Source organism: Ornithorhynchus anatinus, chromosome 11 (assembly GCF_004115215.2).
Source record: "Ornithorhynchus anatinus isolate Pmale09 chromosome 11, mOrnAna1.pri.v4, whole genome shotgun sequence".
Classification (NCBI taxonomy): Eukaryota; Metazoa; Chordata; class Mammalia; order Monotremata; family Ornithorhynchidae; genus Ornithorhynchus; species Ornithorhynchus anatinus.
In genome coordinates this window covers 11,622,176-11,639,048 of record NC_041738.1, presented here as the reverse complement: position 1 = coordinate 11,639,048, position 16,873 = coordinate 11,622,176, and positions in this window count along the sequence as shown.

The window sequence follows — 16,873 nt, the reverse complement described above, 5'->3', positions numbered from 1 at the left end:
CAGAAGCAGAAGAAGCAGAAGCAGAAGAAGCAGAAGCAGAAGAAGCAGAAGCAGAAGACAACGAAGCAGAAGACAACGAAGCAGAAGAAGCAGAAGCAGAAGCAGCAGCAGAAGAAGCAGCAGCAGCAGAAGAGGAAGAAGCAGCAGCAGCAGAAGAAGAATCAGAAGAAGCAGAAGAAGAAGCAGAAGAATCAGAAGAAGAAGCAGAAGAAGAAGCAGAAGAAGAAGCAGAAGCAGAAGAAGCAGCAGAAGCAGCAGAAGCAGAAGAAGAAGCAGAAGAAGAAGCAGAAGAAGAAGCAGAAGAAGAAGAAGCAGCAGAAGCAGCAGCAGAAGAAGCAGCAGCAGAAGAAGCAGCAGCAGAAGCAGAAGAAGAAGAAGAAGCAGAAGCAGCAGCAGAAGCAGCAGAAGAAGCAGAAGCAGCAGCAGAAGAAGCAGCAGAAGAAGCAGAAGAAGCAGAAGAAGAAGAAGCAGAAGCAGAAGAAGAAGCAGCAGCAGCAGCAGAAGCAGAAGAAGCAGCAGCAGAAGAAGAAGCAGAAGAAGAAGAAGCAGCAGCAGAAGAAGAAGCAGCAGCAGAAGAAGCAGCAGCAGCAGAAGAAGCAGAAGAAGAAGAAGCAGCAGCAGCAGCAGAAGAAGCAGAAGAAGAAGAAGAAGCAGCATAAGAAGCAGAAGCAGAAGAAGCAGCAGAAGAAGAAGCAGCAGAAGAAGCAGCAGCAGCAGCAGAAGAAGAAGAAGAAGAAGAAGAAGAAGCAGAAGCAGAAGCAGAAGAAGCAGAAGAAGAAGAAGAAGAAGAAGAAGAAGAAGCAGAAGAAGAAGCAGAAGCAGAAGCAGAAGAAGCAGAAGCAGAAGAAGCAGCAGAAGAAGAAGCAGAAGAAGCAGAAGAAGCAGAAGCAGAAGCAGAAGAAGAAGCAGAAGAAGAAGCAGAAGAAGAAGCAGAAGAAGAAGCAGAAGCAGCAGCAGAAGCAGCAGAAGCAGAAGCAGCAGAAGAAGCAGAAGCAGAAGAAGAAGCAGAAGAAGCAGAAGAAGCAGCAGAAGAAGCAGCAGAAGAAGCAGCAGAAGAAGAAGCAGAAGCAGCAGCAGCAGCAGAAGAAGAAGAAGAAGAAGCAGAAGCAGAAGCAGAAGCAGCAGAAGCAGAAGAAGCAGAGAAGAAGCAGAAGCAGAAGCAGCAGCAGAAGCAGCAGCAGAAGCAGAAGCAGCAGCAGAACAAGCAGCAGCAGAACAAGCAGCAGCAGAAGCAGCAGCAGAAGAAGCAGAAGCAGCAGCAGCAGAAGCAGCAGCAGCAGAAGAAGCAGCAGCAGAAGAAGCAGCAGCAGAAGAAGCAGCAGCAGAAGCAGCAGCAGCAGAACGGCAGGGACTGTCTCTATCTGTTGCCGACTTGTTCATCCCAAGCGCTTAGTACAGTGCTCTGCACATAGTAAGCGCTCAATAAATACTATTGAATGAAAGCAGCAGCAGCAGCAGCAGAAGCAGCAGCAGCAGCAGCAGCAGCAGCAGAAGCAGCAGCAGAAGCAGCAACAGCAGCAGCAGAAGCAGCAGCAGCAGAAGCAGCAGCAGCAGAAGCAGAAGCAGCAGCAGAAGCAGCAGCAGCAGCAGCAGAAGCAGAAGCAGCAGCAGAAGCAGCAGAAGAAGCAGAAGCAGCAGAAGAAGCAGAAGCAGCAGAAGAAGAAGCAGCAGAAGCAGAAGCAGCAGAAGCAGAAGCCACGAGAAGCAGCGTGGCTGAGAAGCAGTGTGGCTCAGTGGAAAGAGCACGGGCTTTGGAGTCAGAGGTCATGAGTTCAAATCCCAGCTCTGCCACTTGTCAGCTGTGTGACTGTGGGCAAGTCACCTAACTTCTCTGTGCCTCAGTTGCCTCATCTGTAAAATGGGGATTCAGACTGTGAGCCCCACGTGGGACAACCTGATACCCCTGTGTCTACCCCAGCACTTAGAACAGTGCTCTGCACATAGTAAGCGCTTCACAAATACCAACATTATTATTATTAAATATAAGGCGGGTCCATCTGCAAGAGAAGTGAGACTAAGGCTGAATTCTTGTGGTGCAGATTGTCTTCACACAAATGGAAAAGAAGTAGAACTACTAGTAATAATAGTACTAATAGGATCAGTAGTACTAGTAATTAATAGTAGTAGGATTTGTAATAGTAGTAGAAATAGTAACAGTAGCAATTGTCAGTAGCAGTAGTAATAACAGTAACAGTAGCAATAGAGATAGTAGTAGTTATAGTAATAATAATGATGGTATTTGTAAGCTCTTACTCTGTGCCAAGCACTGTTCTAAATGCTGGGGTAGATACAACATAATCAGGTAACTGTCCCATGTGGGGCTCACGGTCTTAATCCCCATTTTACAGACGAGGTAACTGAGGCCCAGAGAAGTTAAGTGACTGGCCCAAAGTCACACAGCTGATAAGTGGCAGAGCCAGGATTAGAACCCACCAGCTCTGACTCCCAAGCCCCAGCTCTTTCCACTATGCTACGCTGTTAGTAGTAGTAATAATAGGAATAGTAGAAGTAGTGGAAATAGTAGCAGTGGTAGTAGTTAGTAAGCGCTTAGTACAGTGCTCTGCACCCAGTAAGCATTCAATAAATACGATTGAATGAATAGCAGTAGATATAATAGTAGGACTAGTAGTAGTAGTTAGTAGCCGTAGAAATGATAGTAGGAATAGTAGCATTATAGAAATGATAATAAAAATGTACTGTCTCTGTGTGCAGAGCACTGTAGTAAACATTAGAACAAATATGCAGATGAGAATAAGATATTACCCCTGGCTTCCCAGGCACTCACATAGAAGAATGAGGAGGGGGCTGGGGACAGACACAGTAGGAAAGAAACATAAATACAAAAGCAACATAGAAAACAAAGCTGAGAGACCTCAGAGTCCAATGGGGAAAGGGCATGCTGTGGTGGTGTCAGGTGATGCCCCTGCCCCCCTGCCCCCAGCTCATTCAGAGTCCAGCCAAAGTCCCCCGATGTTTGGAAGCTGGAGGAATTGAGACAGCTTCAGCATCAATTCTTCACGGTCCTGTCAGTTCAGGACCTGTCAGGAGCGGGGTTCCTGGTGTCGGGGAAGGGGACAGTGGCGGGGCAGCAGGGGTCCTGGTGGTCTCACTTGCTAGGAAACAAAACCCAAAAGCTTTCTATAAAATGTGTCTACAGTGAGGGATGGGTTCCTAGGGTTTTTCTGCTCATTTGACAGGGAGCTAAGGTTTGCCCAGATGTCTTGTTGACATGTGGCGCTTCCTCACTCAGAATCCTGGTGGGAAAATGCCAGGCAGGGACGAGAATGTGATGGAAGCTGAGTAAGCCACCGGCTTAGTAACTCCTCCTCATGGGGGTCTCGGTCCTGAAGTAGGTCAGAGCTAAGGCTAGCCCATACTTCCAGACTGGGAGTTTCTATCATCACCATCATCTTCTTCATTATCATCACAATCATCACTATACCGTTATTCCCATCAAAACCATCGTCTTCTTCATCATCATCATCATAATCATCATCGTGATCACCATCATCATCAGGTAAAGTGTAGCAAGACTTAGTGGAAAGACCACAGACCTGGGAGAAAGAGGACTCAGACCTACCCAGAGGACCTGGGTTCTAATCCTGCATCTGTCCCTTGCCTGGTAGGTGACCTGGGGCACATCATTTTGTTTCTTTGAGCCTCAGTTACCTCATCTGTTAAATGGGGATTAAGACTTGGAGCCCCATGAGGGACAGGAAATGTGTCCCACCTGATTAGCTCGGAGGTAGGGGTGGGACTAAGCGCATGGGAGAGTCAGTCAGGAGAGAGAATAGAGTGGGGATAAGAGATGGAAGGCTTCCTGGAGGAGATGTGATTTTAGAAGGGCTCTGAAGATGGGGAGAGTGATGGGCTGTCTGATATGTCCAAGCCAGAAAGAGGATGTGGGTGAGTGGAGGCCACCTAAAGTGAATAGGTTGGTCTTAGAAGGGCCAAGTGTGTGAGCTGAGGTGAAGTGGGAGAGGAGAGAGGAAAGCCCTGGGGCCAAGCAAGCAATGCCAGGAACCTAGGGAAGACCAGAAGACTCCTGTCAGTCTGGCACCGGGCCTGGTTGTCCAGAAAGATAGAAAACAATCTCTGAATCCCTTGAGTACAGTGCCTAGCACATCATAAGTTCTTAAATACCACAGTGATCATTATCACTAGCTGCTGGATGGAGTGAGGGTCTACCTCGCCATCTTTAAATGGATCCCAGAAACTTCCATCACTGCCCCGTCTCAGTGCCCCCTCAGTCCCAGACCACCCCCAACAGGCCGCATCTCCCACCGCCTGCCCCTCTCACCCCCAACCTGTTCTGGCCCTCTTCTGTTCTCCATTTACACTCACTCCCTCGGTGAACTCATCCGCTCTCACGGCTTTGACTACCATCTCTACGCAGATGACACGCAGATCTACATCTCCGCCCCTGTCCTCTCCCCCTCCCTTCAGGCTCGCATCTCCTCCTGCCTCCGGGACGTCTCCACCTGGATGTCGGCCCGCCACCTAAAACTCAACATGAGCAAGACTGAGCTCCTCATCTTCCCTCCCAAGCCCGGTCCGCTCCCAGACTTCGCCATCATCGTGGATGGCACGACCATCCTTCCCGTCCCGCAGGCCCGCAATCTCGGTGTCATCCTTGACTCGTCCCTCTCGTTCATCCCACACATCCTATCCGTTACCAAGACCTGCCGGTTTCACCTCTACAATATCGCCAAGATCCGCCCTTTCCTCTCCACCCAAACGGCTACCTTACTATTACGGGCTCTCGTTATATCCCGGCTAGACTACTGTGTCAGCCTTCTCTCTGACCTCCCTTCCTCCTCTCTCGCCCCGCTCCGGTCTATTCTTCACTCCGCTGCCCGGCTCATCTTCCTGCAGAAACGATCTGGGCATGTCACTCCCCTTCTTAAACAACTCCAGTGGTTGCCTATCGACCTCCGCTCCAAACAAAAACTCCTCACTCTAGGCTTCAAGGCTCTCCGTCACCTTGCCCCTTCCTACCTCTCCTCCCTTCTCTCTTTCTACCGCCCACCCCGCACGCTCCGCTCCTCTGCCGCCCACCTCCTCGCCATCCCTCGGTCTCGCCTATCCCGCCGTCGACCCCTGGGTCACGTCCTCCCCTCGGTCCCGGAACGCCCTCCCTCCTCACCTCCGCCAAACTGATTCTCTTTCCCTCTTCAAAACCTTACTTAAAAATCACCTCCTCCAAGAGGCGTTCCCAGACTGAGCTCCTCTTCCCCCTCTACTCCCTCTGCCATCCCCCCTTTACCTCTCCGCAGCTAAAGCCTCATTTCCCCTTTTCCCTCTGCTCCTCCACCTCTCCCTTCCCATCCCCACAGCACTGTACCCGTCCGCTCAACTGTATATATTTTCATTACCCTATTTATTTTGTTAATGAATTGTACATCGCCTTGATTCTATTTAGTTGCCATTGTTTTTATGAGATGTTCTTCCCCTTGACGCTGTTTAGTGCCATTGTTCTTGTCTGTCCATCTCCCCCGATTAGACTGTAAGCCCGTCAAACGGCAGGGACTGTCTCTATCTGTTGCCGACTTGTTCATCCCAAGCGCTTAGTACAGTGCTCTGCACATAGTAAGCGCTCAATAAATACTATTGAATGAATGAATGAACCTGTTCCACACCCAGAGGAATAGTTTTCCAAGGGCTCAGCTGCCCCTCCCACCTTTTCAATTGAGCAGACAGTTAATGTTCTCCTTATAAACGGAGCCCACGACTAGACAAAGTTAATATACTGGGATGAGAAATTGCTCACCTAATTTGATTTTCCTATCACATTATTAAGATATTAGAGAAAAATGATTAATAATAGAGGCGTCGAGAGGAAGCTGCTCTGGCTCTAACAGGAAGCCCCTGAAATGGGGTTGACTACTTTTTCAGTGGTGCGTGATCTGGTTTCTCCTGCTGAGCCCAGGCTGTGAGCTGGGGGTCTTCAGCCACTCCTGCAGTAAGGGAGGGTGGAGGGGGGCGGTGTCCAAGGACTCTTGGATTCTCCGGAGCCCCCTCCCTACCCACCCACCACCAGGGTGTTTCAGCAAGGAGTTGTGTAAGGGACAAAAATGTGTTCTGTTCCATGCATTGTATGCTCCCAAGCTTTTTGTACAGTGCTCCACACACAGTGGATGCTCAATCAATGCCATGAGTTTGTAAGATCTCTGAGAGAGGGATTGTATCCACTAAATTGTACCGTATTCTCCCAAGCTCTTAGAATAGTGTTCCGGGTACAGTAGATGCTCAGTCAATACCGTTAGATTGTAAGCAACCTGAGGATAAGGATCGTGACTACTAAATGTTACTAAACTCTCCCAAACCCTGAGTATAACCCTCCACCCACAGAAGATGCTCAATCAATACTGTTAGGTTGAAAACTCCCCCAAACCAGGGATCATGTCTACTAATTCTATTATATGCTCCCAAATCCTTAAAATAGTAAGATGCTCAACCAACACCATATGCTAAGCGTTCAGTAATTACCACTGATGGAATGACTGATTCTCTGAAGAATCTCAATGACCAGGACCTCTTTTGATGCACATCTCAGAGCTTACCCAGGGAACAGTGCAAGTGGCTCACTATGGCCTAGCTGAAAGACCTGGGAGTCAGGAGCCCTGAATCCTAGTCCCAGCTTTGCATTCAGTCTGCCAAGTGACTTTGGATAAATCACTTACCCTCTTTGGGCCTAAGTTTTCTCACCTATATAGATGAGAAACAGCATGGTCTAGTGGACAGAGTTCAGGCCTGGGAGTCTGAAGGATCTGGGTTCTAATCCTGGCTCTGCCACTTGTCTGCTCTGTGATCTTGGGCAAATCACCTCACTTCTCTGGGCCTCAGTTACCTCAGCTGTAAAATGGGAATTTAGACTGGGAGCCCCATTTAGGATATGGACAGTGTCCAACCTGTTTAGCTTATATCTACTCATATCTACAATGCCTGGCACATAGTAAGCACTTAAATACCATTTAAAAAACACACCAAAAAACACCTGTTTTTTGTTTTCTGATTGTGGGACAGGAATTGTGTCTGATCTGATTATCTTGTAATCTATCCCAGCATGTTAGCACAGAGCTTGACACAAGTCAGCACTGATTACTTATCCCAATCATGGGGCTCCCTGTGAGCCTCATGTGTTGTCTTTGGTGTAAAATCATCTCTGACCCATAGCAACGCCACAGACCCATCTTTCACAGAACACCCCACTCTCTATCTGCAATTGTTCTGGTAGTGTATCTGTAGATTTTTCTTGGTAAAAATATGGAGGTGATTTACCATTGCCTTTTCTGTGTAGTAAACTTGAGTCTGCTCTTGACTCTCTCCCATGCCTCTGCTGCCCAGCACAGGTGAGTTTTGACTTGTAGCAGATTGCCTTCCACTCTCTAGTCACTGCCCAAGCTAGGAATGGAATAGTATATGCTTCTGCTCGACTCTCCCTCCCATAGCTGAGACTGGTAGAGTACTGGAAACTCTCCAGGCATCATCCTCAGAGTGGAGAGCTTCTTGTGGGACCTAATTATCTTGATTCTACCTGAGCACTCAGTACAGTGCTTGGCACATAATTAGGGCTTAATAAATACCATAGTCATTATTATCATCATTATTTTAAATGCAACTCTGCCCCTGATCTGATGGGTGATTTTAGGTAAAGCACTCAACCCCTCTGGGCCTGCGTTTCTTCATAAGGGGCATAAGATAGCTTTCCTTTCATATCTGGGGTGGAGATTGTGTCTGATCTGATCTTGTATGCATCCCAGTGCTTAGCACGTTGCTCATTATGTGCTTAATAAATTCCATAATTAAGGGGCTCTCTGGCTGCAAGTAGGAAGCTAATGAGGACAAGTCACAGCCCAGGATTCAGTTTGAATTGGCGACCATCAGTATTAGCAATAATATCCATTTAATGCTGTGTCCATTACCCATTTTCAGCAGCCATTAACAAGATCAAGGCCCAGTCGGTTCAATGGAGCAAAGACTTTTTGTGTCTAATTGACCATAGTTTTAAATGAGAAGACTCTATAAGGGAAGCTCAGACCACCAAAGCTGAACTTTATCTGGTTTGGAACCCAAGGGAGCCTCGGTGCTTCAGGCTTCGGGTGGCCTGGGTTTACCTTGGAGGGAAGTGAGAAACCAACCAGCGTTTGAGCAAGTTGCCATGCAGGCTGGAGGAGTCCCTGAGGCTTCTGGATAATAGTAGAGAGTTCTTTGGTTTGTCGACGGCAATGGCGAGAGTTAGGGTTGCTGAGAGACCCTTTTGCACATTTGCATTCTGTGCACGAGTGAGATCATCACCTCGAGTGTGGGGGTGTCACACTGGGACAATCTTGCCCACTTTGTCCATGAAGACACAGTTGGACCCCTTTTCTGATCTCCTTTCATCTGGGTGAGTGCTGCTTACTTTCATCAGAAAAAAACGCTCGAAATTGTTTGGGTGGGAGTGGTGAGGATTTGCAGAGCCATCCACACTCTCTCCCCTTTTCATTCATTCATTCGTATTTATTGAGCCCTTACTGTGAGTAAAGCACTGTACTAAACACTTGGGAGAGTACAAGGCAACAACAAATAGACACATTCCCTTCCCACAACGAACTCACGGTCTAAGACGAGTTCACATTTTAGACCTGTGACTGTGATCACCTTATGTCTAGCTGGAGCATGGCCCCTCTGGCTGGGAGAGCGAATGGGGGACTGTCCCAGGGAGAATATCTCTGAGACCCCAGCTAGAGCAGACCCCTCTGTGCTCTTGCTTATTTGGGAGGCCATCACTGAGTTGGATATTCAGAGTGCCCTGCAAAGGTTGGGGAATATTTCCTGCCTTCTTGTGAAAACCAGGAGAAAGGCAAAGAGCAGAAAGAAAAGCAAAGGCAGCAACAAAAAAAGATACTATTAATGACAACAATAATAATGATGAAGGTATTTGTTAAGCACTTATATGCCAAGCACTGTACTAAGTGCTGGGGTAGAAATGAGATCTTCAGCCTGGACAAAATCCCTGTCCCACATGCAGCTTACAGTCTTAGCAGGAAGGAGAACAGGTATTGAATCCCCTGTGGGCAGGGAATGTGTCTGTTTATTGTAGTTCTGTACTGCCCCAAGCTCTTAGTACAGTGCTCTTCACACACAATAAGCACTCAATAAATGACAGACATTTTACAGTTGAAGAAACTGAGGCGCAGAGACTTTAAGAGACTTGACCAAAGTCACGCACCAGGCCCATACTCATTCTGCTAGGCCACACTGCTTTCCTTCTTGTATTAGGAAGGGCCAAGGCAGAGCCATACTGCACAAATTGGGCAAATGGTGCAGTGCCCAATGAATATTCCTACTCCTACTGGAGACAAAGGTACTGATTGAGCGCTCACTCTGTGCAGAGCACTGTACTAAGCACTTAGGAGAGTCTACTATAATAGAGTTGGTAGACCTGCTCCCTGTCCACAAGCAGCTTATCTAGATTTTGTCTGGAGTGAGGGGGCAGCCCTCCCCCTCCCTTCTCCCCCATCTATGCCCAGGACGGTGTGTAGCAAGTGTTCCTCATGCCTGCTATTGTCTGAAGCAAGGTGCTGGAGAAACACAAAGGAATCATTATTATCTCAGGAGTGGCGGTTTTGGCCGGGCTCCAGGCTAGATAATTGCCTCCAGCCTAGCGAAAACTTCCAGTCGTTCCAATCAGATAGGGTGCCGGCTCCCCTTTCTTGTCGGAAAGAGTTCCGTGCTGATAGACACAGGCTGCCCTGAAGGGGTGAGGGAAAGGCCTAGGAAGAAAGGAATTTTACCAGAAAAACTGGAGGGGGGCATTTCCCCCCTCCCCCAGGTACATTTCCTCCCCCTTCTTCTTTGCCGGGGACCTTAGTCCCTCAACTCTAGGGAGGTGGCCTGTGCTATTCCCCGCTGGGCATGCAGGGGAGAGAGAGAAGCTGGCCCTTGACTTCAGCAGGAACAAAGCGGGCAGTGCGGTTTCTGATCTCTTCCCACCTGACCTTTGAAAGAACCCCTTGTGGGCAGGGAACATATAATACAACTCTATCATACTGTACCCTCCCAAGTGCTTAGTACAGAGCTCTGCACAGGTAAGCACTCAATAAATCAATTGATTGACTGAATAATCGATCTCAGCTCCCATGTGTCTTCTGGTTCCTGCTTGTCTTCCCGCCCTCAGATATGGCCCACCCCACCAGGGCCAATAGGAGAAGGATTCAATCAATCAATAGGTCATATTTACAGAGTGCTTACTATGTGCAGGGCACTACACTAAGCACTTGGGAGAATACACTATAATGATATAACAGAGTTTGTAGACATGTTTCCTGCCCTCAAAGAGCTTACATTCTAGAGTGGGAGACAGACATTAATATAAATAAAAAAAAATGTACCTAAGTACCACCTTCAAAACAGTCCAGGAAATTTGACCACCAAAAAAACAAAACCAACACATCTTGCTCTCCGTGATCATGATGTCTACCCAGTATGGCCCCATGATCCTTGCCAGATCATGAGAGAGGAGAGGGAGAGAGATAGGAACGTTTTGGCTCACCTGGAAAGTCACCAATCTCGCCACTGCCCTCTTGACCACATGCTGCCTCTACTTTGGAACTCCCTCCCTCTTCATATCTGGCAGACGATCACTCTCCCCACCTTCAAAGCCTTATTAAAAGCACATCTCCTCCAAGAGGCCTTCCCTGACTAAACCCTCATTTCCTCTTCTGTCACTTCCTTATGTGCCATCCTTGCAGGTGGATTGGCACCCTTTGGTCACCCCTCCCTCAGCCCCACAGCACTGTCTGTAAATTATTGATATTAATGTCTGTCTCCCCCTCTAGACTGCAATCTCATGGTGGGCGGGGAATGAGTCTACCAACTCTGTAATACTGTACTCTCCAAGCACTTAAGAACAGTACTCTGATCATGGTAAATGCTCATAAGTGCTTAACTGATTGAAAATCCTAAAGTCAGCAAGAATCAGCAAGAATCACTTCGGTGCTTTCCTTTTTCTGGGTTATAATCAATCAATTAATTAATGTCAAGGGTTCACTAGCCTAAACTCAGTGCCTTCTCTGACCAGAGAACTGAACTAACTACACTAATCCTTGCTCTCTAGGGTCTTAAAGTCTAATGAGAGAAGCATAATTTATCAATCAGTCAATTAAACGCCTTTTATTGAGCAACTACTGAGTGCTAGTCACTGCACTAAGCATGTAGGAGAGTGCTCCTTGACTTCAGGGAGTTTTAATGGGAGGGAGACAGAATTATTAGAAATTATTGAAGAAGCAGCCTAATAGGAAGAGTCTGGGCCTGTGATTCAGAGGACAGGATTCTAATCCTTGCTTTCATTCATTCAATAGTATTTATTGAGTGCTTACTATGTGCAGAGCACTGTACTAAGCGCTTGGAATGTACAAGTCGGCAACAGATAGAGACAGTCCCTGCCCTTTGATGGGCTTACAGTCTAATTGGGGGAGACAGGCAGACAAGAATAATGGCAATAGAGTCAAGGGGAAGAACATCTCATAAAAACAATGGCAAATAAATTGAATCAGGGTGATGTACATCTCATTAAACAAAATAAACAAAATAGGGTGATGAAGATATATACAGTTGAGCGGACGAGTACAGTGCTGAGGGGGTGGGATGGGAGAGGGGGAGGAGGAGAGGGAAAGGGGGGAGAAGAGGGTTGAGCTGTGGAGAGGTGAAGGGGGGTGGTAGAGGGAGCAGAGGGAAAGAGGGGGGAGCTCAGTCTGGGAAGGCCTCTTGGAGGAGGTGAGCTTTAAGTAGGGATTGGAAGAGGGGAAGAGAATTAGATTGACGGCGGTGAGGAGGGAGGGCATTCCAGGACCGTGGGAGGACGTGGCCCAGGGGTCAACGGCGGGATAGGCGAGACCGAGGGACGGTGAGGAGGTGGGCGGCAGAGGAGCGGAGTGTGCGGGGTGGGCAGTAGAAAGAGAGAAGGGAGGAGAGGTAGGAAGGAGCAAGGTGATGGAGAGCCTTGAAGCCTAGAGTGAGGAGTTTTTGTTTTGAGCGGAGGTTGATAGGCAACCACTGGAGGTGTTTAAGAAGGGGAGTGACATGCCCAGAACGTTTCTGCAGGAAGATGAGCCGGTCAATGGAGTGAAGAATAGACTGGAGCAGGGCGAGAGAGGAGGAAGGGAGATCAGAGAGAAGGTTGACACAGTAGTCTAGCCGGGATATAACGAGAGCCTGTAGCTGTAAGGTAGCCATTTGGGTGGAGAGGAAAGGGTGGATCTTGGCGATATTGTAAAGGTGAGACTGGCTTGATAATTTAACTGCTGTGTGACCTTGGGGAAGTCACTTACCTTCTCTGAATCTCAGTTTTCTCATCTGTAAAGAGGGGATTCAATACCTATTCACCCTCCTACTTAGGCTGTGAGCCCCTTGTGGGACAGGGATTGTGTTCCCCTTGATTAGCTTGTATCTACTCCAGCACCCAGCACAGTGCCTGGCAGATAGCAAGCGCTTAACAAATACCATTAAAAAGAAATTAAAAATTAAGTGTGCAGTCTCTGTCACAAACTCTGTCAAATGCTGGGATAGATGTAAGCTAATCAGTTTGAACACAATCTCCACTCTCATATGGGGCCTAGAAATGAGACCCCATTTTACAGAGAGGAAACTGAGGCAAAGAGAAATTAAGCAATTTTCCCAAGGTTACACAGCAGGTGATTGGCTCCAGGTCACCTCAGTCCTGGGTGTTTTCCACTTGGCTTTGTTAGTTCATTTTCCTCCAGTCAGAGGGAATACAACAAGAAAACATATCTACATTTATATTTATAGAGTCAGGGAGAAAATGCATTACTTAAGATAAATGGTGCTGTTGAAAGGCAGGAAGCCTTGAGCCTCCCAATATCAAAGCGAAGAATGATTGGACGGTCTGGAACATGTCACATGAGTAGCCTCCAACAAGGAGCTCAAGGCACAGAAGGAAAAAAAAATCCAGTCCCTGAAGACAAATGATTTGGTCATTAGTGAGAACTGGGGTGAGTCCAGGTAACATGCTGAATTCCAAAACACCAATCAGAACCTCTATAAATAAGGCATCATTTGGTCTGACGGAATACGTCTGCCATACCTTTCATCATCATTAGGGCCAGGATTTCGGGGGAAGAGGACTTTTTTTTTGCCTCCGTCTGAAATTAATTCATTGCTGGAGAATGGTATTAGATCAACAGCAGCCACTAAGTGGGGTCCTCTGGGCAGGAATGGGAAGCCATGACCAATGAAAGGCACACTGATTCCGGAGCGGAACAAATCCAAAGGTTTACTCCCGCACAAATTCAAACTCCTAAAACGGCCTTTCATGTTCATGCAAACAAGTTATTTGAGTCGGCGTCGTCTAGGGAGGGCCTTACTGTCCTCTAAAATGGTGTGTTTGGGAGCAAAGTCATCGTTCAACCTGCTTACTTAAAAAAAAAAATCCCATTTTAGTGCACCTCAGGGGAAGAGGCTACATGGATCGTTTTAGGCTGAAGAGAGAGAAGGGTACTATTACCCTGTGATGGTCAACACAGTTTAAGAAATTCAGGCCTAAAAATTCCTGATCCTGATGACCAAATCAATCACTCAGTGGGATCTATTGAGTGCTTGCTATGTACAGAGAGTTCTGTACGAAGTGCTTAAAACCAGATTATCTGGATATTTCTTAAATAGCTTCTGTCTCAAATATCTGGATATTTCAAGACAAAACAAATCTCCACTCTGCTCTTATTCCCTGTGTACTTTTGTTTTGTTGTCTGTCTCCTCCCTTCTAGACTGTGAGCCCGTTGTTGGGTAGGGATTGTCTCTATTTGTTGCTGAATTGTACTTTCCAAGCACTTAGTACAGTGGTCTCCATGCAGTAAGTGCTCAATAAATACAATCAAATGAATGAATGAATTCCCTCTTGTGTGTTTTTCCCCAGCACTTAGTGCTCAACATGTAGTAAGCACTTAATAAACCATACTACTGTTATCATTCCTGCTACTAAGAGCACAGGCTTGGGAGTCAGAGGTCATGTGTTCTAATCTCAACTCCGCCAGTTTGCGCAAGTCACGACTTCTCTGTGCCTCATTTACCTCATCTGTAAAATGGGGATGAAGACTGTGACTCCTACGTGGGATGACCTGATTGCCTTCTATCTATCCTAGCACTTAGAACAGTGCTTGGTACATAGCAAGCACTTAAATACTAACATTATTATTATTAACTACTATCATTTCTACTACTTTTATTGTTACTACTACTACTATTACTGCTACTTCTACTGCTATTATTACTACTACTTCAACAGCTCTATCCACAGCAGCGTACACATGGGTCACAGTCTAAGTAGGAGGGAAAACAGATTTTGAATCCCCATTTTTTACAGATGAGGGAACTGTGGCACAGAGAAACTAAGTGACTGCTTAAGATTACACAGCAGACAAGTGGCGGAGCTGGTACTAAAATCCAGGTCCTTCTGACTCCCAGGTCCATGCTCTACCTCCTAGACCATGCTGCTTCTCAAAACACTACCAAGGGGTGGGATTCAAACCTGAGTCTCCAGAAGGGATTTCACAATGAACATAGCAACTTGGACTTCTCAGGGAGAATACAAACAGTAAGTTCAGAAGCCAGTGCCCTACCCTATTCTGCTCATGCCAGAGAGGTTCTAATCAGTATGGGCAAGAAAAGGAGGGGTGGAATGTGGATAAGGATGAGAGACAAAAGCTATCTGAGCCTCTATCATGAGGGGATTCAGACATAAACTAAGTGTTTTGAGGTCTGGGGTCTGAACTGTCCTAGTGGCTCCTTCTGTATAGACCAGGGCAGCTACTGGAGATAGTTGGGAGTTAGCTGGAGATAGCTGAGTGCTCAGTTATGTAGGATGAGTGCATCTAGGTAAAGTGGGGATTGAAACAGTGAGCTCCATTTGGGACAGGGACAGTGTCCAACCCAATTTGCTTGCATCCACCCCAGCGCTAAGTAGAGCGCTTGGCATATAGTAAACGCTTAATAGACAGCATAATTATTATTACTTGATTGTGGCTCAGTTACCTCATCTGTAAAATCAGGATTAAGACTGTAAACCCTATATGGGACATGGACGGTGTCCAACCTGATTAGCTTGTATCCACCCCAGTACTTAGTACAGTGCCTAATACATAGCAACCATTTAACAAATACCATTAAAAGAAAACAGCAACAAAAAAAACAACAAAGAAGAGCAGTTGGGCCACCCCAAAAATTCTGTGAGATTTTCTGGGGTTCCAGTGAGGTGACCCCATTCTCAAATCGTTCTCTTCCCTCAGTGTTCACTGGAAGAGCAGGGGATTGGGAGGGAAAAAGGAAGTGGAGGGGGAGGCCAGCCTCATTCAGCTCCAATCCATCACCTGGGTAACTCAGGCAGAAAAAAGGACTCTCGCTCCTCAATTTCCTGGATAATCCAGCCGAGTTCCTGCTCCCTTACATCTGAGGAGACGCAGGTCAAAGCTTGGAAGCAGTCCTGGTACCCTCCCCTCATCCGGTTGCTGCTGCCTGTCTTGTCAGCTGAGGAAGATGTGAGTCACTGATGCTCTTATCCCCCCGAGTAATGAGAATTTCTCAGGTCTATTCTGAAAGTGAAAACTGCGTCTAACCCTGAGCTCCACTGAGCTTGGGGTCTGCAGAGGCAGGAATAATTCCCTGCCATGGCTCTGGTCTCGAAAGGGCATATGCTCGTTATCTTCATTTCCCTGGGTACCAGGTGCTGTGGACATGCTGTGTCCTCTAGACTGTAAATTCCCTGTGGGCAGGGATTGTGTCTACCACCTCTATTGTATTATTCTTTCCCAAACTCTTAGAACACAATACTGAGAAACAGCTTGGTCTTGCAGATAATAATAATAATATTGTTGGTATTTGTTAAGCGCTTACTATGTGCAGAGCACAGTTCTAAGCGCTAGGGTAGATACAGGGTAATCAGGTAGTCCCATATGAGGCTCAGAGTCTTCATCCCCATTTTACAGATGAGGTAACTGAGGCACCGAGAAGTTAAGTGACTTGCCCACAGTCGCAGAGCTGACAAGTGGCAGAGCTGGGATTCAAACCCATGACTTCTGACTCCCAACCCTGGGCTCTTTCTACTGAGCCACACTGCTTCCCTAATGGAAAGAGCACAGGCCTGGGAATCAGAAGACGGGGTTCTAATCCCAGGTCTGTCATTTGTCTCCTATGTGACCTTGGACAGGTCACCTCACTTCTCTGGGTTTCAGTTCCCTCATCTGTAAAATGAAGATTAAGACTGTGAGCCCTCTGTGGGACCCTCTAGATTGTGAGCTCATTGTGGGCAGGGAATGTATCATTTGTTGCAGTACTGTACTCTCCCAAGCACTAAGACAGTGGTGTGCACATAGCAAGTGCTCAATAAATACGATTGAATGAATGAATAAGACAGGAACTGTGTCCAACCCGATTACCCTGTATCTACCCCAGCACTTAGAACGGTGTCTGTTACATAGAAAGCGCTTAACAAATACCATAATTATCATTATTATTAAAACAGACTGCAAAACAGCAGGGTGGAGAGCAGCTGGGACTATATAATGAAGGGCCACTTAGTCTAAATGAGTGGCAAGAGAACCCTGATCCTTGGCAACCACGAGGCACCTTGGGCTCTGGCCCTCAGAGCCCTCGTTGCCCACAGGGACCGGATAACACTCCACCTCTAGGACTGAGTGGGTTGGGCTCGATGTACCCGGCTTTCATATGGTATATTATTCCTATTTTACAGATGAGGAAGCTGAGGCCCAGAGAAGTTAAGTGACTTTCCCAAGATCAACCAGGAGGCCAGTCACAGAGCCAGGGTTAGAACCCAGATCTTCTGACTCCTGGTCCCGGGTTCTTTCCATGAGCCCACACT